Source organism: Lynx canadensis, chromosome B1, assembly GCF_007474595.2.
Source record: "Lynx canadensis isolate LIC74 chromosome B1, mLynCan4.pri.v2, whole genome shotgun sequence".
Lineage (NCBI taxonomy): Eukaryota > Metazoa > Chordata > Mammalia > Carnivora > Felidae > Lynx > Lynx canadensis.
In genome coordinates, this window is record NC_044306.2 from 182,084,909 (window position 1) to 182,110,783 (window position 25,875).

Here is a 25,875-nt window from a genome sequence, read left to right on the forward strand (position 1 = left end):
AAAATGAGAGATTTTAGCCTTATTACTGTGATAAAGAAGCTAGATCTAAAGATACACTGGATAAGGGCATTTCAGAATTGATTTAAGTAAACTGTTCAGATTCTGGAAACTATATGAATCTTACGCAGGACAATGAATATAATTCCACACCTGAGTCATCATAACGTAACTACAAAATACTGACAATAAGAAAAGATCTTAAGTAAATTAGCAACACATACATATGATCTTCAAACGGAACAAACATTAGGTCTGGGCACTTCCATCAATACTATTAGGAATATCAAAGGAATAATATCTCAAAGTATACTTTCAAATAACTTTTATCTAGATTTGCATAAAAATCCAATATCGCCAATGTCGAGAAAGAAACAAAGGCACTGCAGACAAACAAAACTTGATAAATTTGTTGCAACACACCTATCTCAGTAATAACGAGCCAGACAACTCATTGGAAAGTGAACCAAAAATATGAATATATAGGATTGCTTAACTGAGGTGGTTAAGCAACCGACTCTCGGTTTCAGCTCAGGTCATGATCTCACAGTTTGTGGGTTTGATCCCCGTGTTGGGTTCTGGGCTGCCAGTGTGGAGCCCGCTTGGGATTCTCTCTCTCCCTCTCTCTCTGTCCTTCCCCTACTTGCATGCTCTCTCTCTCTCTCTCTCAAAACAAATAAATAAACTTAGAAAATATATACGAATATATAAATATATATGGTCCAAAGCATAGGCAAAGATAAAGGAGATATGCAAATGACTGCTTAATGGATATAGAGTTTCTTTTGGGGATGACGAAATGTTCTGAAACAGTGGTGATGGTTGTACAACGTTGTGAATATACGAAATTCCATTCAAGTGTACACATTAAATGGTTAGAATGGTCAATTTTATTTTATATTTTTACCATAGTAAAAATAATATTACAAAGATGCATTTCCAGAACAGTGGTAGTATATAATTGCTTAATGTTTACCTCATAAACTATAGTATTCCAAGAGTTTTTGAATTCAAATCCTGGCTTCACAACTCATTATCTGTGTATTTTTGTGCAGTTGGTGAGCCTTCTTTGTTTCAGTCTTCCTATATGGCAAAATGGAGATGATTATTAACAGTAACTGAGCAGGATTTTCGCACAGAGAGTCATGACCCCAAGGCTTTTCTTTCCGGGAAGCAACTTTATTTGTGACAGCACTGGCTCAGTTGCATTCGTTCCCAAAGAACTGAGCCCTGAACACCACGTGGTGTGGTTTTTTACATATTTTTTACTTCTTTATTTTCCATGTATGGTAACACACAAACATGCAGTCTGATTAAGTGGTTTCATGCTACGAGGTCATGAGGGATATCACATACACATATAGCCAGGTTACCTTGAGGGTTTTTTTGTTTTGTTTTATTTTGTTTTTTTGTTTTGTTTTGTTTTTTCCTTAAGGAGGGGACCCTACCACATAACTACACTGTGAAGATTAACAATGTAATAAGGCATAAAGAATCCTAATATAATAAGTTCTCAATTAGGTTTATGTACTGCTAATTATAATTTATTATGGCCATTAGCTCCATCATTGTTAATGCTAAGATCTTGCTTCTACTCTTTTCTTAGCTTAGAGTATTCGTACCCAATTTTCATGCCATCCTTCACTATTCAGGGTTTGGACCAACTCTTCCAGAACGCCTTATCTGAATCCTCAGGTTACATTTACGTTTGCTCTTTCCATCTCCCTGGGTTGCTGTGTATAACTCCTCAAGACTCATATAACATTGCAATTATTGGTGAATTTATCTATTTGCTCCACTAAAGAGTCAATTTCACAAAAGCAATGAATACCTCATTCTATTTGCTCTCTTGAGCACCTACTGCAGCACAACATACATACACACACACACACACGCACACGCACACACACACACACATACACACACAGACACACATACACATGAGTCCTGAACTCCTATTTGCTCAATTGAACAATGCAAGCTATATGATTGACACATACTTTATTTTGTTTCTTTCATAACACATTTTTTTCCATTTAATGTATACCAAATTTACAGCACTAAGCACATATGAATCTCTCAGGGTTTCCCATATTAAGGTGAAGGAAGAACTTAATAACGTACTCCTTTAGCAAATATTTAGTAGCACTAATTGCATGCATAGCACTAAGGATATGGTAAGTATTTCAAATATTAAATCTCCAACTATTTTTATAGTTCTCTGGTTTGTATCTAAGTTTAGATTTAAGTACTTTATGAGCCAAGTAAAACTTCAGACACAGACTAAAGTTGCATGTTGGCTGGGAGTTGTACTGATTCTCACCCAGGTTTTTGGTTTTGTTTTTGTGTGTGTGTGTGTGTGTGTGTGTTTTGGAAAAAATAATATTTTCCCCCAAATGACAAGAAAAATGGAAAATTAGAAGATTAGGCACACACACATATGCTTTTTGCAAAGGGCTTTTTTCTCTAACCACATGCTTGTCTAGTACCTAGAATATGACTCAAGAAGCAAATGGCATGATTAGACATGAGAAGAGCTATATTCCAGTCAACCTGAATATCCATAATATTCTCAGTTTGGCACAAAAGACCACAGAAATGCTGAGTTACCTCAGCATGCCATTCATCTATTAAAAAAAGAAAAAGCTGAAAAAAGAAACCACAAGAAGCCATCATCCATACCCTTGTTAATTCTGAGGATGAAAATACACATATATTAGCAATTGCTTTTTATCCAGATACTGAAAATTATAATGACATATAATACTATGTCTGACTGATTTCATTTTCATTTCTATTTTGAATAGTGCTCAACAATTTCAGTGGATACCAACTAAATTGTTGTCAACACATTTTAATTATTATATACATGCACAGCAGTCATTTCACACAGCTTTAGGGGGTAAAGATGCACCAATTAGTGATCCTGGTTTGACTTTATATAAACAAATGATTTTCCATTTTGAGATGCATATAATGCATAATTTGTACTCTCCTGCATTTGCTTTTAGGAGTTCTTAACTGGGATGCAAAATATTTTGTCTTAACCATTTATGATAAAAATCAAAGCAATAAGGAATACTGTGATAAAGAGGAATCCCGCAAGTTCTTTTAAAACCAACATACATTTGTAGAAATCTCCATCAAGCTAGTCAATAAGGAAAGTGATGTATTTATGGCTTTAGCCTCAGGCATTTGAAAATTTTCTACACAACAGAGGAACCATTTTTATTTGGCAAGCTTGAATTAGAGCTTCACAATCTGGCAGAATTTATATTTTGGGAATGGTTTACAGGTGTACCAAGATGTCAGCTAGATTAGGAAATGCTTTGGGCATCGCAAGGTTGCCTAGATGGCCATGTCGCATCTCAGGAGACATGTCATGTCTCAATTATAGAGTCTTGTAAAAATAAAATCATTTCCTCTGTGAGATATTATCCTACCACCTGTGGGAGTTACCAGACCTGCTTGCTGTCTTCCGTACAAAAGAACGAGTAAAATGGACAAGAAGGGTCTAAAATCCAATCTTAGTTCTGCAGCATCCACCAAGAAAAATAGGTCTTTCAGTAATTTCTGTGTATGCTTCCCTTCTCAGTATCCACACAGAGTACATCTGTCATGCTATGAAAATAAAGAGAAGTGCAAATTTAAGGAAAACAGTAACCAATATAAACTATAATAACAATAGCCATAAATTGAAGGCTCTCTTTCCTAGGCACTGATGTATATTTACATGTTTAATTTTTATTACTGTTCCAAGAAACAATTACAATTATTTTTTTCTATCAATAAACATCATGAGCATTACTTGTGAACTGTATGCTCTGCAAGTTGTAGCAGAAGGAAGCAAAAAAGGCCTAGTTTCTCTTCAAAGAGCTTTTGGTCTAGTAGCGGAGGAAAATAACAGTGCCAAGTCAATGGGAAGATTTTTAGAAAACGCAGTTGTGGGAGGAAAAAACAGCATACTGTGAAATAACAACAAAAATATGTACTAAATGATCTTGATTCGTGATGGAGGAACATCATTATAACTAAAAAAAAAATACTTGTCGTTTAAGAACATGTGAAATATATTACGCAGCATGGAACAGACTAGAAGTAAGGTGGCTATGTTTAGAGTGCAGAAAGGAAACGTCGTCTTCTTGGAGGGATGAAATGAGAAGTGAAGTGATTGGAAGGGTCAGATTATATTAAAACCAACAGTCCAAATTGTAAATTGTTTTTATCCACCACTTCATTCTGTTTTTGAAGTCAACTTCACTGAACAAACTGGTTTTCAAAGTAAATGTCCTAAAACAGAGATTATGGAATATATGTGTCAAGATCCTAAATAACACATAATTTCCTTCCTTCCCTTGAATTCATTTTTCTTTCCCTACACATAGGAATAATTCCCGAAGTGAATTTAGTTTCATTATTATCCTCATATTCTTTAAATAAATCCTTGGGTCATAACCCCTTTTTTAACTGCCGAATTAACTTTGTTATTGGTTTATTGAGACTTCTGCATATAGATTCATAAGTGATACTTTTACATTTCTAAATATTTTTATTTGGTTTGGTACTATATTAGTTCTCTATTGATGCCTGACAAATTACCATAAATTCAGTAGCTTGAAAGAATGCCATTTATTATGTTGTAGTTTGATAGGTCATATGTCTGGACTGATTCAACTGGATTCTCTGCCCAAGACATGATACTAAAATCAAGATTTTGAGGAGGCTGGAGTTTTATCTTGAGGATCTGGGGCAGAAGCATTTCCAAATTCATTCCGGTTGTTAGCTGAATATAGTTTATTGGGTTGGATAATTGAGGTCCCTATTTCTTTGCTGGTTTTTCAATTTGGGGGCAGCCCTCAATTTCTAGAAGCTTCCTGCATTTCTCATCATGTGTTTTCCTCATCTTGGAGCCAAAAGTCCTGCTTAGAATCCTTCTAGTGCTTCAAATCTCTGATTTACAGTGCTTTTTAAAAAAATTTTTTTAATGTTTTGTTTATTTTGAGACTGAGAGAGAACATGAGCAGAGGAGGGCAGAGAGAGAGGGAGACAGAATCCTAAGCAGGTTCCAGGCTCTGAGCTGTCAGCACAGAGCCCAATGTGGGGCTTGAACTCATGAACCTCGAGATCATGACCTGAGCTGAAGTCAGACGCTTTACCAACTGAGCCACCCAGGACCCCCTGATTCACAGTGCTTTTAAAGAATACACGTGATTAGGTTATGTCCACCCACATAATCCCATCATTTTAAAGCCAATTGATTTAGGACCTTAATCTGCAAAATCTCTCAGAGCATTCAGGTTAGTATTTGATAAAAGTATAGAGATTACGTAAAATAAATCTTATGAAAAAATTGTGTGTATTTTGGCCCTTTTGGATGTAAAGTTCAATAAATTCAATAAGTATTCACTACATTCAGCTTGTGTCTTCTGCTTGGTTCTATTCTTACTATTATTTTTTTATCACTAGATTTCTTAATGGCTTTTATTAACTCCTATACCAAAGTTTTGCAATTCAGTAAATAAATAGATTAAATTATTTAATCATGACCACTTCCATCAAACATGCACACTATGAGTCACCTACAGAGGATGATGTTTTGTGAAAACCTCACTTTGTTACGGTAAATTTTGACAATTTCTCTTTGAAATTATGTTAATTATTAATTTCCATACTTTCAGTTAGGAGCTATTTTTTTTTTCTTTTTGGTGAAATTTTAGTATTTTGTTATTATTGAGGGGCCATTCTTTTGCCCTATTTTTTTTTTTCTCACAGACAGATTTACTGATATCAATACACCTGTACTTATTTTTTAATTATTTTGACCTTGCTGGGTATAGCCTTATAACTATTTTTAAAGCCTTATGTTCCCTGTGTTTTAGATATTTCTTCTGTAAGCAGCATATAACTGAATTGCTCACTCAGTTTTAAAACTTTTATCAGAACTTCATCCATTTGCATTTATTGTTTTACTGGTAACTTTTGGATCATTCTCCCCACCATAGTCTATGCTTTCTGTTTAACCTCTTTTTACTATGCTGAAAGATCCCACCAGTTTTCATGTTAGCTTGGTTATGTATTTCCATTTATGATCGTAATATTTTGCTATAACTTCTAGAGGTACTGAATGGTTTGTAGTATATTAATACTTATATCTTGAGTTGTGAATCCTTGCTACTGGATTTTCATTCATAAAGTTTTATGGCATTTTATTCTCAACTAAAAATTCCAATAAATATAATTAAATAATGTGGCTAGCTCATATAAAGTAGTATTGTCTTTTTTTTTGTAAAAAAAAACTATCAATTTTATTAATGCACTATAAGTTGGTCACCATGACTCCAAAAATGAAATAAGGTATATAAATAAATGCTCAATGGTATGTAGCTTTATAACATTTAATTAATAAACTACAAACATACAAATCTAAAATCTATCTGTTAAGTTGCAAAACAGTAAACAGGTATTTTTCTATATTTTGCTAATGAAGCCAATGAAGAAGTCATTCAATTGTCTAAAATAAAAATATGCTTCCTCTAAAAAAAGTATCCATTACATTTAAATATGTGAGTTATAATGCTTAAGTTTTCATTTTTATATGATTTTTCATATACAGTTGAGCCTTAAACAACCTAAGTTTGAACTGAGCAGGGACAATTACATGCAGATTTTTAAAAATAAATATGTATAGTGCTGTAAATGTGTTTCTTTTTTGTTATGATTTTCTTAATAACATTTAGTTTTCTCCAGCCTTACTTTCTGTAAGAATACAAATATAATACATATAACATACAAAATATGTGTTAATAATCTATGTTATTGGTAAGGCTTCTACCCAAAGTAGCTATTCGTAGTTAAGTTTTCGGAGAGTCAAAATTTATACGTGGAATTTTGACTGCATGGGAGGTCAGCACCCCTAACCCCTGCATTGTTTAAGGACCAACTGTAATATATTTGCAGCTATTAAAATTGCTTGTGAGAACACTTAATGTTAGGAGAAATACAATATAATATTAACTAGAAAAAAAAGGAGGACAATATTAATATATCAAATTATCACCAGTAGTTAATTATCTTTGAGGACAAGTGGGTCTTTTTTATAGATGTGTGATATTGAAATTTTCCTAAAATTTATTTCACCATACCAGTGTTGAAGAGAACCTAACTTCTAGGTTACTTCTGTATACAACTGAAACCTCTGTAGGCTTCCCTTGAATCACTCCAGGCTGAAAAGGGAATCTTTTTTTTATATATACTGAAAGTATCAATGGAATATGTAATATTTTGGAATCATAAACCTGATAATTTAACCTTAGTTTTAACATTTACTGTTAACAACTTTCTCCAAGATATTTCGTCACTTTTGGCCACTCTCTTAGATGATTGTTTTAATGCTGATTCAGCTATGATTAATTTAAAATATAATTGAATATGCCTTACAATATATACATTGTTTATTCAATTTCTATATCTTGGTATCAACAATATCTGAATTAAGTTATTTTTAGGCACAACTCTTCAAAATTTGATACTAGCTATTGTACCTAATGATTGTATTTCCATAGTCTCTGACAATGAATAATTGGCCCATCAAGAATAAATTACAATTTTTTTTTCTTGTCTCACTCTCTTCCTCTCTCTATGATATAAGGTCTGGCCTTCAAAAGATTAACAACAAACACATGTAATATTCTATGTTGTACTAAGTTTATAAAACATCAATGGACATGCCCAAAGATACTTCTACAAGATAAGTCTTAATAGGAGAATTATTTGTCACTAGTCTTAGGAGAGTTTTGAGGTGAAGCAATGATTTCTCTTTGTCTCTTTCATTTTCCATTACGTTAGAAATATATAGGAAAGTCACATTGTTCATATGAGAACAATTCTCTTTTCAGTATAACAATGAGTCCACCATTTGTCACTTTTGAGGGTGAGGAGGTTATGATGCTGTTGAATAAAGCAAATATTTGTACTGCCAACTTTGATGAGACATATTCTGTAAGTCATGGCCAATCTAGCTTTTTTCTCAGTCTTTTATATTGTTTTAACATAACAGCTGCCAGTGGTTATACAATTAAAAGTTTGTTACATGATTGATTTAAATTGTATCATAAGAGATTGGAAGAACAAATACTGTGAAAATGTCTATACTACCTAAAGCAATCTACACATTTAATGCATCAAAATATCAACAGCATTTTTCACAGAGCTAGAACAAATAATCCTGAATTTGTATAGAACACAAAAGACCCCCAAATTACTAAAACAGCCTTGAAAAAGAAAAGCAAAGCTGGAGGCATCACAATTCCAGACTTCAAGTTATGAGTCAAAACAGCATGGCACTGGCACAAAATGGAACATAATAGAAAACCCAGAAATGAACCAACAATTATGTGGTCAACTCGTCTTTGACAAGGCAAGAAAGGATATCCAGCGGAAGAAGGACAAAGACAGTCTCTTCAACAAACTGTGTTGAGAAACCTTGACAGCAACAGGCAAAAGGATGGAACTGGATCACTTTCTCACACCATGCACAAAAGTAAATAAATTCAAAATGGATTAAAGGCTTAAACATGAGACAGAAAACCATCAAAACCCTAAAGGAGAACACAGATAGCAACCCCTTTGACATCAGCCATAGTAACTTCTTATTAGACACATCTCTGGAGGCGAGGGAAACAAAAGCAAAAATGAACTATTGGGGCTTCGTCCTTCTGCACAGTGAAGGAAATGATCAACAAATGGGAGGATATTTGCAAGTTACATATCTGATAAAGGGTTAGTATCCAAAATCTATTAAAGAACTTATCAGACTCAACACCCAAAAAAGAAATAATCTAGTTAAGAAATGAGCATGAAGACATGATAGACATTTTACAAGGAAGGCATCTAGATGGCTAACAGACACATGAAAAGGTGCTGAACATCATTCATCATCAGAAAAATACAAATGAAAATCACAATAAGATACCACCCATCCCCGTGAGAACATCTAAAATTAACAACACAAGAAACAACATGCTTTGACAAGGATGCAGAGAAGGGGAAGCTTCTTGCACTGTTGCTGGGATTGCCAAACTAGTGCAGCCACTTTAGTAAAGAGTATGGAGTTTCCTTGAAAAGTTAAAAATACGAGTACCCTATAGTCCAGCAATTGCACTCCTAGGTTACCCAATGAATACAAAAATACTAATTCAAAAGGATGTTTATAGCAGAATTATTTACCCTGATGTTTATAGCAGAATTATTACCCTGATGTTTATAGAAGAATTATTTACAATAGCCAAATTATGGAAATAGCCCAAGTGTCCGTCAACTGAAGACCGGATAAAGAAGATGGAATATATATATGTATATATATACATATATATATTCCATTATATTCCAATATATTCCATATATTCCAATATATTCCATTATATATTGTATTTATATATATTATATATATGTATTTGTACATACATATATATGTACATATATGTATGTATCCATTATATAATGTATTTATATACATTATATATACAAATATATGTATATATAATGGAATATTACTCAGCCATCAAAAAGAATGAAATCTTGCCATTTGCAATCACATGGATAGAGCTAGAGAGTATTGTGCTAAGCAAAATTTGTCAGAGAAAGACAAATACCATATGATTTCACTCATATGTGAAATTTAAGAAACAAAACAAATGAGCAAATGGAAAAAGAGACAGCCAAATAAGAAACAGACTCTTAACAATAGAGAACAAACTGATGGTTACCAGAAGGAAGATGAGTGGGAGGATGGGTTAAATAGATGATGGGGACTAGGAGTTCACTTGTGATGAGTACTGTGAGCACTGGGTGATGTGTAGAAGTGTGGAATCACGATATTGTGCACCCAAAACTAATATTACACTTTAAAAAGTGGAACTTTAAAAAAAAAACTTAAAAAGTGTTACAATACACTAAACAAATATGATTCTTATATAGACATTTATAATTATACTTATTCATTTAATGCACGTAATCAAAAATGACTGACCGGATGGATATATTGTACCAGATATTGTGTTTGCCACTTAGTGTCCATTTAGAAGACAGTGTTTCTCCCCTCTTCCCTACAACCACAGGTTTTTCCCCAAAAGAAAAAAAAAATAATAATGTAACTGATGATGAAATTTTACGGATGATGTAGATCATGTGTATATCTTGCTAAAATGGCAATAGCCCTTAGGGAATATGATTATAAAACAAGTCATGAAGCATATCCTATTCTACGATTTTAAATGTATTTATATGCTTTAAGAATAATCATGTTTGTGTCTCTCAAGTGATCGTGGGTTCAAATAGTCTATTAAAGAAAACACTTTTACTTTTCTATGCATAGAAAAAAAATATATGTGTATATTATATATATGTATATATATTCAGTATAAATATTTCATTTAGTTACAAATATTTTCACAGAAAGATACTTTAACCAAAGTGAAAATGCAATTTTTCTATGACCCAAAGACCCCAAAAATACAGAATAAGTTTTTTATTTTATAAATTGGGAACACAGGCTTGAGAGATTCAGGGAAAGAAACATAAATTAGAGAAGTCAATTGTGTTGGAAGGCAGTGCCTTTGACAGATTCATGACAAGATGGAAGAATAATTTTTTGTTTTGAACAGTAGGTGAAAGATTAATAGTAAGAAATAGAAAAATCACTTTTATTGGGAGATTCAGGAGTACTAGATTTGTGATTTAAGAATCTTATTTTTCTTTGTTTTGGAAAACAAGGTCTAAGAGTTCTCTTTAAAATATATATATACTTAATTGTCCACATTTTTTTCTCAAAAACCTCAGCTAATGAATTTGTGAAAGCGAAAGTCAAATTTGCTGATACTTTTCTCTGAACTAAATGTATGTTAAATATATCATAAGAAAGTTAGTTACAACTATGTCCTTCTGTTTATGTCAAGAAACATGTGCAAATATTGTGGAGACTTAAGTCATCAAAAGATCAGTCTTTGTCAATATCATATTAAAGTCTATACTTTTCAAACTCTGGTGTCTCATATGAAGAAAAAGGTGTCTGATGATAAGTAATAAACAATAAATTGTGCTGTCGATTTTTTGGAACTACTTTTTTCAGTAAATAAATGTATAATATTCATCATCAACATTGTCTGGTGTTAATTCTTTAACTTCTAGGGAGTCATTTTTTTCAAACAGAAATGATTTTTTTCAGCCCTGCATAATTCAAAGATATCAGAATCCGAGTTTCATTGGATCATAGCCATTTAGAGTTAAAAGGGTTACGGGGCACCTGGGTAGCTCAGTTGGTTAAGTGTCCAACTTCGGCTCAGGTCATGATCTCACAGTTTGTGAGTTCGAGCCCGCATCGGGGCTCTGTGCTTAGAGCCTGGAGCCTGCTCCAAATCCTGTATCTCCCTCTCTCTCTGCTCCTCCCCTGCTCATGCTCGGTCTCTCCCCTTCTCTCCTTCAAAAACTAAATAAAAAAAAACATTTTAAAATTTAGAATTAAAATTGGTCTATATTTATATTATTCATATGTTCCTATTTACAGTGGTGGTCCAGAAAAAACAAGCGCTAATAATAGTGAATGTGTTCATAATACACTTAATCACTATCTTCAGACTCAGCACAACTGATTTGAATCCCTGACTCTTTCAAGGTCTTCCGTGGGAATTTAACCAGATTATTGGAACTTTTTGAGTCTTTTCTCTCATGTGTAAATGAAAACAGTAGTATCTCATAAACTCATCCTCTTGTTATAAGCTTTAAGTCAGACTTTCTTTGAAAAGTGAATGTTGCAGTGTCTAGCATGGTGTAAGAACTCAAGAAGAGAATAAAATTATTTAGTGTTAACTTTGTCAGTGGTCTGTAGCAATGAAGGCAGTTGATTAAAATAAACTTGGAAAAGAACCCTTATTTCCTGTTTCCCCCATACAACTCACTTATAGATATATCATGAGGTAGAGCTTTCAAAGGACATGTTGAATGTATTAGTTCTAACTAATATTCTGGAAAGAGGAAACTAATTCAGGATAGTCCTCCATATGGCAAGATTTTTAGTGGGTTTTTTTTTCTATCATTTTTGACAAATTTGCTTATATGGGACAATATACTGGAAGTAGAATTTACTTGACTTTGAAATACGTACTATTTATATAGTTAACAAAATAGTCGTAAATCATCTATAGTCTGAAATGGACTTTTATACCTGCTGTCTACCTACTTTGGGCTTGTATTTTTAACCCACAAGGAATATCATTGAAAAATGAATTGCAATGTGCCAAATCGTATTCTGTGGAATTCGTATGTATGTTATTGAATCATTATAACAATAATATAAGATAAACTATGATCCCTACGTTAGTTTTCTAGACCTGTGATAACAAAGTACCATAGATTGGGTAGATTAACGGCAGAAATGTACTTTCTTTATAGTTCTGGAGATTAGAAGTCTATGATCATAGTGTTGGCGAGTTTGATTTCTTTCCAAAGCCTCTGTGCTTCGTTCTGTGTCTTCAGGTGGGTTTTGTCTCTGCCTGTCTTCTAATCTCCTCTTACATGGGAAAGCGGTTATATTGGAGTAAATCCCACCCTAATGACCTCATTCAACTTTAATTACCTGTTTAAAGACCCTATCTCCTAATAGGGTCACACTGACCTACTATAACTGGCAGTTAAGATTTCAACGTATGAATTTTGGGAAGACATATTCATCCTCTAACAATTCCTGTTTTTAATAGACGAAGCAAGGAAAAGATAAGAGAAATTAATTTGCCTGAAGTTGCATAACTAGCTCTTTGCACGCTTGGGATTTTAAGTCTGGTAATCTGACAACAGAGATCAAATTTCATAGTGACAGTTATACCACCTCTGCTAGAAAAGGTCAGAAAATAGTTATGTCTGTGAAGCATCTAATTGTTTTTGTATGATAAAAAACACAACTTTTTTTCTTCCAGTTAGCTTCCTAATTTTCTAGCTTTTGATACACTGTTTTGAAAGATGGCAGTTTCCCAGAATATTACAGAGTTGCAGGCCAGAAATAGAGAAAAATGGGATCAATGAAATATATATGAATTAAGTATAACAGGAAAGAAAACTGGAAATGCACAACAAGATATTTAAAATGGTCTCACTCTTTGACCTTACAGTCTTCTGGAAATGTCTCACGGTAAAATAGCTTTAAATAGTGCATCAGGGGCACGTGGGTGTATCAGTCTGGTAAGTGTCTGACTTTGGCTCTGGTCATGATCTCACAGTTCATGAGTTAGAGCCCTGCATCAGGCTCTGTGCTGACTGCTCAGAGTCTGGAGCCTGCTTCGGATTCTGTGTCACCCTCTCTCTGCCCCTCCCCTGTTCATATTCTGTCTCTCTCTCTCTCTCTCTCTCTCTCTCTCTCTCTCTCAAAAATAAGTAAACATTAAAAAAAATTAGGGGGTGCCTGAGTGACTCAGTTGGTTAAGTGGCCGACTTCAGCTCAGGTCATGATCTCGCGGTTCATGAGTTTGAACCCCATATTAGGCACACAGAGCCTAAAGTCTACTTCGGATTCCCTCTCTCTCTGCTCCCCCCACCCCACCCCACCAGGGTCTATCTCTCAAAAAATGAATAAAAATATTAAACATTTTTTTAATTAAAAAATAGTGTATCAAAATTGCATAAACATGTTAATTTTAATATTAGTTAAAATTAATTGGAAATAATTTCCATGACAAAGAAAGGAAATTATTTACTAACATTTTCACATCCATGTGATTAATTTATCATGTGACATATTTGGTTAAAAACAAGGCCGCATGAATGTTGTAAGGTAGAGATAGAAAGGAAAACTAAAGAAAGCACTCAAAATGTAAACACCTATCTCTTCTCTGTGGAAAATATAATAACTTTGACATTTATTCTTATAAAGGTTAATAGCAATTTGATAGCTTAGGAATGTGATATTTTCAATGAAACAATATAAAACAATTGAACATGAATTTTTCAATGATTCAAACAAAAGTATTGTTAACTTTTTCAAAACATTTAAGGGTGCAGTTATAATTTCTTCTATCCCCAAATTATGATAGAAAGTAAAATAAATACTTACTTAGATATAGCAAAAAGGAGGGATAATTTTCATTTATGGGAGCAATGGTACGGTTTTACTGTATAGGATCAAGCTAGTAGAGGGAGGTGAGCCAACTAGTAAGTAGAAAAAAGTGTTTTAAGGACTTTTTTTTTTTAATTCAGAATATTTATGTAAGACCCTACTTTGTAATGGGCACTGGGGTATATTAGCAAACAAGACAGGGAGAATCCTGTCCTTTAGGGAGCTATTGTCTGCAGAGATGAAGAGAAACAATAAAGTATTAATATTATAAGTTAGAAGGTACTGAGTACTCGTAGTAAACTGAAGAAGGGAAGATGAGATAGAAAGTGCTGGATGAAGTTGAGATTTTGAATTTAACTTTAAGTAAGGTATTCAAAGGCGGCTTCCGTGAGAAGTCTGTCAAGACTGGTAGCTGGTAAGCAGTGAGTCACACGGTTATCTGGGAGAGGCATTCAAGAAAGAATGGCAAGTTGCAAAAACCTTGAGAAGGAAAGTGCCTGGCCTGTTCAAACAATGAGGAAGGATAATGTGGCTGAAATTTAGTGAGCACAAGAGAAACTTGAGACTTGATAAATATTAATTAGATCATTTGGCTAAAAGTTCTTCTAAGCCGACTGATAATCGTATTTATGTACTCATAAATATATGTATATAAATCACAAATATATATATATATATATATATATAGTATATTCCGCTCCATAATAATTAGTAATGAAAAAATATATGTGTGTGTGTGTGTGGTGTGGATATATATATATATATATAGTATATTTCCGCTCCATAATAATTAGTAATGAAAAAATATATGGTGTGTGTGTATATATATATATATAATATATATATATTATATTCGGCTCATAATAATTTAGTAATGAAAAATATATGTGTGTGTGATGTGTGTGTGTGTGTGTGTGTATATATATATATATATATATTAGTATATTTTCGGCTCCATAATAATTAGTAATTGAAAAATATATGTGTTGTGTGGTGTGGTGTGTGTGTGTGTGTGTGTATAATATAGTATATTTGGCTCCATAATATTAGTAATGAAAAATATATGGTGTGTGTGTGTGTGTGTGTGTGTGTGTGTATATATATATAGTATATTTCGGCTCCATAATAATTAGTAATGAAAAAATATATGTGTGTGTGTGTGTGTGTGTGTGTATATATATATAATTATATATATAATAGTATATTTCGGCTTCCATAATAATTAGTAATGAAAAAATATATGTGTGTGTGTGTGTGTGTGTATATATATATATATATATATATATAGTTATATTTCGGCTCCATAATAATTAGTAATGAAAAAATATATGTGTGTGGTGTGTGTGTGTTGTGTGTGTGTGTGTATATATATATATATATATATATAGTATATTTCGGCTCCATAATAATTAGTAATGAAAAAAACAAGTCTCGGGGCGCCTGCGTGGCTTAGTTGTTTAAGCGACTGACTTCAGCTCAGGTCATGATTCTCATGGTTTGTGAGTTCGAGCCCTGAGTCAGGCTCTGTCCTGCCAGCTCAGAGCCTGAATCTGCTTCAGATTCTGTCTTGCTCTCTCTCTGTTCCTCCCCCTCTCATATTCTGTCTGTCTCTCTCTCTCCTCTTTATGTCTCTCTCTCAAAAATGAACAAACATTAAATTATTTTTTTAAACTAAGGTCTTATGGGGGGGCGCCTGGGTGGCTCAGTCGGTTAAGTGTCAGACTTCAGCTCAGGTCATGATCTCACAGTCTGTGAGTTCGAGCCCCACATCAGGCTCTGTGCTGACAGCTCAAACCCGGAGCATGGTTCCGATTCTGTGTCTCCTCCTCTCTGCTCCTCCCCTGCTCATGCTCTGTTTCTTTCTGTCTCAAACAGAAATAAAACATTAAAAAAATTTAAAGTAAATCTTACGAAGTACCCTTTATTATTTATTTCACACTAAAGTAGTTGCTCTCTTTATTTTAAAACATGTATGTTGAGGGACACGGGGTGGCTAAGTTGGTTAATGTCAGACTTCGAATCAGGCCATGATCTCGCAGTTCATAAGTTAGAGCCCTGCATCGGGTTCTGTGCTGACAGCTCAGAGCCTGGAGCCTGCTTCAGATTCTGTCTCTCTCTCTCTCTCTCTCTCTCTCTCTGCACCCCCCGCCCTGCTCCCTTTTTTGTCTTTCTATCTCTCTGAAACTAATAAACACTAAAAAAAATTAAAAAACACTTATGTCAAAATGCATCTTGCCTGATGCAAACATCCCTGGTTTCTCTTCAGTTTGAAAGTGTAAATATTAACATTAATAAATACCTATCCATTTAGACTTTTGAAAGAAAAATTGTATTATTAAGTTGTCCATCTATTTTAATAATTTATAGCACTCACATACCATACCTTCTTTAACAAAGTTAAAATAATAAAACCAACAATGTCTGTTCTCAGTCTATGTTGGAATAAAAATAGAAACCAACAACAGAAGACAACTATAAAAACCCAATATGTTAAGATTAAACAACACATGTCTAAATAACACATGGGTCAAATAAGTAATCTCAATAAATTTAAATGTTTTAACCTGAATGGAAAAAAAATGGAACAAAACAAACTCAACACTCAAAATTTTGGGGATGCAGCAAAAGAAGTGTTTGAGGGAATTTTTTAAAAAAGAAAGTTTTAAATCAACCATCCTAAGCTTCCATCTTAGGAACTAGAGAAAACAAGAGAGAAATTGAAAAAAAAAATAATGAGCTCTAACTTCAAGGAACATGATTATTTTATGTAATTTTATTTAATTACAGACTTAACCATGGTATATACATAACTTATTAGTGTGGCAGCACATGAAGCTGAAGTTTTTGTGCAAAATTAAATCTAAAAGAAGAGAGGGAAAACATTTGTATGACTTGCATAGAAAATTAATAATTACCATTTACTAATAAGTACATCGAAGAAACACTAAAATAGAGGCAAGATAGACTTTATTGGTAAAAACACAGTTAACTAATTAACTAAATACTTAAAATGAAGTAATGACCCACCAACTTTAATTGAGTGTTGATAAATATATATAAAAGCAAACACACACACACACACACACACACACACACACGGAGAAATATATTTACCAGTTGGCCCATTACCCCCAAAGGACCATTTATCAAAGCTAACCTTCAAGGTTCCTACTGTCTACAAAAGGAAAGGGATAAAGCGGCATTATCCTTGCCACTTATTTTCTGAAGAATTGGTCTAACTTTATACATAAAACTGCTTGAGTCAAACTGTTATTATTGATATAACATCTACTAATTCTGCATGTTATGCTTGTTAATGTCACCCAAAGTTTTATTATTGTTGTGGTTGCTTACTGCGAGTATTTCTGTGATTCCTTTCCCTTCTTCTCCCATGGAAGTAAGGTTATTTATCTTTGGGGGTCTCCATTAGTTCTAACCTTTTCATTTATGTTTCACTGGACCTTTAGTTTATATTAATCCACACACGTGTGCAGTTGTGTAGAAAACTTCATGTATTGTCCAATCACTTGGTGCATCATCTATCTCTCATCTTGAATGATAAAACTGGTAATTTGTTTAGTATAAGTGCTTCTCTTTCAACTTGATTTGAAATTTTCAAGCACCTAAACCTTAATTGAATAGGTTAGCCTGGATGTTAGCTGAATGAGGCAGAGTTACAACTTCGATAGTTGTAGATAGTTGTAAATAGTTTATAGACCAGGGTATAGGATTTGTTCATTTACATTCTTGTTAGAGAATATATACTTGTTAGAGAATCCATTAATCTACTTTAAAAGGGAATAGTTACACATTACAGTTACGGTTTACATTTCAGAGATGCAACAGAAACCAGGCCTGGAACAAGTATCTGTCTCATGACGCTTATGTCTAAGTGGAAACATAGGCAATACGTCTGTGGTAAAAAATAAATTTAATGATTTCATATGGTGATTTGTGTGATGGAAAGAAAAAGAAAAGAAAAGAAAAAAGAACATAAAAGAGGAAAAAAATAAAAGGAAAGGAAAGAAAGAAAGAAGAAAAGAAAGAAAAGAAAGAAGAAAAAGAAGAAAAGAAGAAGAAAAGGAAAAAAGAAAAACAAGTTCTGTGAAAGATAGTGATTCTTTTCGTGGCATAGAGCTGTCAAAAAAAGAGAGGGACTCTTTATCCCTGGGAGCCAAGTGGAAAGGTACTCCTTAAGAGCACCAGTCTTTTTTCCCCCTAATACTCAGTCTCTATCCTTTTGAAAATGATCAAATGGAATGGAAGATCCAAGAGAATATTTAGAAGGGACAACAATGTCACTGCTTTGGACATACCAAACTACGAAATTAAAAAAAAAAAAATAGATGATATCTTTTATCTTTCCACATGGTCTGTTTACAGTGTGTTAGAAAAACCATATACAAAACAAAGTTAGACTGGTATATGAATTACTATAAATGAGAATTTTAAATTGTAGAAATCAAAGACTCTAACAAAGTTGGTGGAAACTGCAATGTTATAAGTTCCATAGGCTATGATTATTACTGAATTTACATTACTATTATATTCTAAATTACAATGGCTCTAGCCATTCATTTAAGAGCTTCACTCCTGAGATTAAGTTTTCTTGGAAAAAGCTGAGACCAACATCTCATTCCTGAGAACTTGATAAACTGGAAACATCACTTTCACCTTGGCATCACTCCTTAAAATCTGTTGAGAAGTTGGTAAGAGAGTTTGACCTGCGCTCCTTGGAATTCTTTGCATATGAGAAAATAGAGACTGATAATTTTTTGTTTGTTTTTTTTCCTCTTCTGTTCTGATATCAGGAGTTTGTAGAGGCATCTTTGCCATCGGGGTAAATAAGAACCATGGGGTTGGGAGGCTGGGAAGAAATGGAGAAGGCTAGTTGTTTTCATTCTTCTGAGAATACAGAATTTGACTCGCTGATTCCTGCAAGTCACATAAAGAAGCGTCAAGAATAGAGAAGAAAGAAACATCTGCTTAGGTGTCCACTCTTCTTGTCTAGTCAAGAGATGAAAGGGTATTTGAGGGCCTGAATATTTTGAGGATATAAAGGGTGACAGGGTTATGTACTCTACGGAGTCATCAGTGAAAGAGAGACTTGAAGTGAGACCATCTAATATTTCCCAAGCAATCTGCATTCCATGCTATCTTTGTGCAGTCAAGTCCTTGAAACCAGCATAAAAAAATGAAAGCAGGATAATCGAGAAAGCAATAAAGAGATGTGGGGACACTGACAGACAACACATCAAACGGTTCAAAACTCAGACATTGCACCATGAAACAATCAGACGTTTGGAATTTTTAAGAGAATGACTGAGGAGAGTCAAGCCCACCGGCAGGACAGGATTCACAACGGGTCGAGAACCACTGTAAACAACATTAAGCTCTGATCCACTCCCCAAAGAACTTCCGAGGCTGCACACATCTTCCACAAAACTATTCACTGAAGAAAAACTGAAAAGGATGAAACCCTGTCCATAGATTATTGCAGCTCATTACCGTTCAGGAAAACAATCCACATTTTTGAGAGCGATTCTGTAGCTAACCCCAAAATGTTAAGAATAATTCCTAGAAAAAACACAAATATCTTAATGAAATGAGGACTTCCCTAAGTCAGCTCTAAGATTATTTGCTTTAATCCATTATTCAGTTCGGTTTTTGAATTCAACTCCATATGGCCCGACTGCCTTTCATGATTTTAAAACCTGTTTTCAGGACACTGCTGTCACAGTGAGAAGAGAGCAGAGTCTCCTCGCAAATGCTTTCCCATGTTTTCATTTTTGTTACAGTTACAAATGACACCATTCCACTAATTTATGTGTTCAGCATTTTATAAGGTTGAGTTGTAAAATAATGTGTGATTTTTAAGATATAATACAGTCCCTTCTACTTTTCAGACAAGTTTACTGTCATTCTAAAGACAGCTATTTGAATTTCTCTATTGGAAAAAGAAAACAGGTCTTAGGAAAATCTTACTTTACAGTAATTGGAAAGTTACATATGCAGGGGTAAATTCATAACTATATCGCTGAAATATCTTTGGGGCACCCGGCTGGCCCAGGTCAGTTAAGTGTCTGATTCTTGGTTTCAGCTCAGGTGATGATGATTTTACGGTTCATGAGATCCAGCCTCACAATGGGCTCTGTACTGAACAATGCAGGGCCTCCTTGGTATTCTCTCTCTCTCTCTCTCTCTCTCTCTCTCTCTTTCTCCCCCACCCCCAAACGAAATAAATTTAAAAATAAAATAAAGGGGCGCCTGGGTGGCGCAGTCGGTTAAGCGTCCGACTTCAGCCAGGTCACGATCTCGCAGTCCGTGAGTTCGAGCCCCGAGTCAGGCTCTGGGCTGATGGCTCAGAGCCTGGAGCCTGTTTCCGATTCTGTGTCTCCCTCTCTCTCTGCCCCTCCCCCGTTCATGCTCTGTCTCTCTCTGTCCCAAAAATAAAATAAATGTTGAAAAAAAAAATTAAAAAAAAATAAATAAAATAAAATATCTTGGCAAGTTACACGAAAATGACTAGAATTCAATATACATATGTGATAATCAAATATGATAGCCTGCATATCCAATTAGACCTCTTATCAAGGCAAAGTGAATAAGAACCACAGTGGGACCCTTGCACCTGCAAAGTCCTGTTTAGTTTCTAGCAAATCCGTGATTTTTACATTGGTGCACAGTAGTTCATGACTGAAAGGATTTTTATTTTGGAATAGTTTAATGTGATGCTTCCACTTTAGTGGAAGAACTAAGCCGTAATAATGAGCAATTAGAAGATTCATACTGGTATTGCATCAACCTATAACATTTTACAGGGAATGTAATGACTTAATTTGGGCTCCAGAGAATAATGAATTAAGATCTGCCAGACTTCAGTAGGTTTATCTTTCAATGTCTAAATTACCATCATGTGCACTTTCTTAAATGTGGTAATTTTAGGTCTCTACCGTATGTGCTATAGAGGGGGAACAATTTTGTTCTATTTGAAGAGTACATAGATATTCTAAAGTAAAACCAAGAATTTTCCCATATGAAAACATTTACACTAGAGACGCTGGAATGTAAGAAGGAAGGGGGTTTCTTTCTCCCCAGAGAGTGTAAATGCAATCTGGAAGGAAACTGGATTAGCAAGCAAATTCTTGGAGCCTTAGCTGGTATGTCTTCCCTCTCAAGATGCTTCTCTCACCATATCGTCACTTATCAAGTAGAAGCGATGACCCAGAAGATCTCAGACTGGTGATGCGTGCGCTCATAAATGCAAAATAGAAACATCTCAAATGTGACAAGACAGAACACATAAATTTGGAGGGTATCTCAGTAATAATCATAAAAATATTTAATGGTAATAAGCATTCAAGAATAAGAAGCTAAGTGAGACTGCTCAGAAAACAAAGGTAAGTTTTTTTTAAGAGACTGTGAAGAATTACACATAAATCAAGCAAATTTAGAACCATATTTGCTAAGCCATAAGCGGAAACTTCCACAGTGACTAAAAAATCCGGTGGGAGAATGGGCTTTTCCCAGAAAAAGTCAAGAAGAGGCTAGAATAAAATTTCCGCCTCAAGTACCCTCAAAAAATTTGACATACTCTGAAAACTGAGTTACACATGTTGATAGAGAAATATCTATCCAGTTAGTTTAGTTCAACTTAACTCAGTTCATATCTCACCTGTTTGCTCCTCAAAGGGTACATATTCCGGAATTCCTTGTTGTTCAAATGTCTAGAAACATTTATTTCACATATTAATTTGATTTTCTTGTAGTTTACTTAAGGAGAATAATTTTGGTCCCAGTTAACTTATTAGTTTTGGAAACAGAAATCTTCTTTAAAAAAGTTTCGATAATCAATAATGTTATTTTGCTTCAAAATACAGTGATATATATTATTTTTAGAAAACATTTGTTTTTAAAAATCATTTTTAAATAGAACCACTTCATAATTCCATCAATAGAATAAAAATTCAGTCACAAAATTAGCATTTCCAAACGTATTACATAACAATGATTTTGATAACCCCTTTCACTGTCAAGAGTGCCCCTATTTAAATAGTATGTTATATGGCTATCTTACCTTGTTTTTTTTTTTTTTTTTTTTTTTTTTTTTTTTTTTTTTTTCCCTAACCGAGAGAGCATGAGCAGGGGAGAGAGGCACGGGGAGAGAGACAGTATATCAAGTAGGCTCCACGCTTGACCTGGGTCTGGAACCTACGACTCTGGGATCATAACATTTTTTTATTTTTTTATTTTTTAATATATGAAAATTATTGTTAGATTGGTTTCCATACAACGCCCAGTGCTCATCCAAAAAGATGCCCTCTTCAATACCCATCACCTACCCTACCCTCCTTCCCACCCCCCCATCAACCCTCAGTTTGTTCTCAGGTTTTAAGAGTCTCTTATGCTTTTTCTCTCTCCCACTCTAACCTCTTTTTACCACCCTGAATGCACCAGATCTGATCTCGTCTGATCTCGGAAGCTAAGCAGGGTCCGGCCTGGTTAGTATTTGGATGGGATTCTGGGATCATAACTTGAGCCAAAATCGAGTCATACGCTCATCCAGTTGAGCCACCCAGATGCCCCCTATAGTTCTCTTACTTCTAAGTCTATTAAAAGTAGTTCCAAATCTCCAGCTATGTATTTGCATGTAACACCTACAAGTGCAGCCTGTGTATGTGAAACTCACTATTCAAATACCACGAGAACGACAGTCAGATATGCCTTACATGGTGCATAGTAATTTTAAGTGATGTTCTGATGGAAGTAAGGTACAATCTCCTGGGGCGTCCGAACATTGCAGTTGTTTTAATGTCCCTGAGACTCTTGATTTTGGCTCAGGTCATGATCTGACGCTTTGTTGGCTGGAACCCCCACGTGGGGTGCTGCACTTACAGCCTCCTGGAGCCTGCTTGAGATTCTCTGTCTCCCTTTTTCTCTGCCCCGCCCCCACTTGCTGTCTCACGCTCAAAAATAAATAAACATTTAAAAAAAAGTACAACCTCTTTTTCATTAAGTGGAACAGTTGCAGGAAAATTAATAGTACATAAAACATTACAATGTTTAGTCTTCACATGTTAAAAACAGATTCTAGACTCAGTTAATTATGAATGGTGCTGGTGTTTTTTGTTTGTATTTGTTTTGCTTTGTCTTGCTTACTTGATTATCTGGTAAGATTGCTGAATGCAAATTCAAAAGTTGTGGCATGCAGGACAATTTTTTACTCTGTTGTAATCTTCTGTGCATAAGGGAAAATTTATAAATCTGATACCACATAGTGAACGTCAAAGGCTTTCCCAATTATTAGGGAAAACAAAAACCATAAAGCAGTTTCTGGAAACAGTGCTGCCTTTTTTGAAAACCACTGCATAGCATTTTGTGGATTTTGTGTTTCCTTCAATTAAGTAGACTTGTTAAGGGTTAGTAACTTGTGGAAGTAGAAATGGGGTAGGATGTGATATAAACAATATGTATTTCAGTGGCTGTGTGTGGATTAGAAATAAATGTTTGGCAGGATAATGGCAATGGAGAGGAAGAGTAGATCAATATAGAAGTTATTACAGAAATATAACTATGGAGTTATGAATATCTAGGTAACCTGTTTAAATATATCACCAGGGAGCAGAAAATAAAAGTTCTGTTTTCTCTGTTTTCTTCTATATGTATATATATACATATATACGTATATATATGTATACATATATATACGCATATATATACATATATATATATATAGAGAGAGAGAGAGAGAGAGAGAGAGAGAGCGCACATGAGTAGGGGAATGGGGCAGAGGGTGAGAAAGAGAAAGAATGCCAAGCAACTCCATGCTTAGCATAGAGCCTGTTGTGAGGCTCAATCCCACGACCCTGGGATCATGACCTGAGCAGAAATCAAGAGTCTGATGTTCAACCACATGAGCCACCCAGGTGCCCATGAAGTTCTGTTTTCTAGGCTGAGATTCAGAGCTGCATGAGGAGAAAATCAGAGTAATAGATGAAAGGAGAAGTTTGAAAGGGAAGAGGAGAAGGGCAAGAAAATAGGCTGATATTTCACAGAGATATCAGAGGAAAGCTACCAACATTTAATTATAAAGTAGGAAGATAAATGTGATATTTTGAGAAGAAAAAGAAATTTTCAGAAATTAGAGTACATTCTAAGAGAGCAATCTTGTAGAAAGATTTAAATAAACGTAGAAAAGTAATTTATATATTTAAATAGAGGCAGCATTTGGAGGGGGTTTAAAAAGGGTTATTGATGTTTTGTGATTATTAATAGCTGATGTGCTTTCCACTTTCTTGTCAGTGATACTGAGAAAAGTAAATGGAATGATTCAAAATTAATTAACAGACTTTTTATTTCCAAACCAAATGTTCATGTTTTTAGGAATAAGGAGATAGTAAAAGCCTTGGGCTTCGTTTTAAATGTTGTTGTGCAATATATATTGAATCCCACATAATTCTGGAAAGAATTTAACCCTTTTATTAGCTTTTGTGTATTCTAAGTATCTGGGTCAAGTGTAACACTCTACTAAGATTTGGCAATTCCATGGGGCAAGAAAGATGTGGCAACAGAGCTGAAGACATGAACTTCTACTTAATTATTAAAGACAAGTGGTTGAGAAAAAAATGCTGGACAATTATGGGTGCCAGATTTCAAATGTTTGCTGACCAAGTTTTCAATTACCTTTTTTTTTTTTTTTTTAGTTCACATATTTTGAGAGAGTGTGAGCTGGAGAGAGGCAGAGAGAGAGAGAGAGAGAGAATCCCAAGCAGGCTCTGCACTGTCAGCACTGAGTCCTACGCAGGGCTTGATGTGGGGTTCAAACTCATGAACCAAGAGATTATGACCTGAACTGATATCAAGAATCAGATGCTTAACCAACTGAGCCACCAAGGCACCCCAAGTTTTCAATTATTGTTAAGAATATAAAGTGCTAGTAGAGACGGAAAAAGAGAAGGAAGTATAGGAGGTGGAAGATAAATTAAAGAAAAACAGGAAGGGCTCCTGGCTCAGTCAGTTGAGCATCTGACTTCGGCTCAGGTCATGATTTCATGGTCCCTGAGTTTGAGCCCTGCATCGGGCTCTGTGCTGACAGCTCAGAGGTTGGAGCCTGCTTGGGGTTCTGTGTCTCCCTCTCTCTCTTCCCCTCCCCTGCTGACAGTCTCTCTCTCTCTCCTTTCTCTCTCTCTCTCTCTCTCTCAAAAAATAAACACCAAAAAAAGTTAAAAGTAAGAAAAACAGGAGAAAAAGGAAGGGTTCATATCTTAAAATTAGTGATAACATGGGATAAAAGAGCTGAGGCTATGGGAAATTGACCTTAGAATATTTAACCTGAGTTATTTCAGCATCTTTCAAAAAGACATGTCCATCTGAAAAATATATTAACTGAAATAATACAAATGTTGTAAAAATAAAACAATAAGAGCTAACATTTATAAAGTATTTTCTATGTCCTAGGCATTGTTTAATAATCTTTACAAACGTTAACACACTGAATCCTCACTTAAAGCTTTGAACCTTTTTGTTTTTCTTTTTGCTATCTATACACAAACTCAGTATATAGATGGTGTTTTCATTGGTTTGATTGAATATCATTTGATATTTTTAGCAATTTTAAGCAATGCATTTTGGGGGTGAATTTTTAGGGTTTATAAAAAACCACAAAAGTTTGAGTTTCTTGAATTTATTGATGGGCTTTGCAATGCTTAAGTATCCACTACATTAAATTGGAAGTCATATAGACTCAGATTCAAATTGTGTCTTTTTAAATGTCATATAAG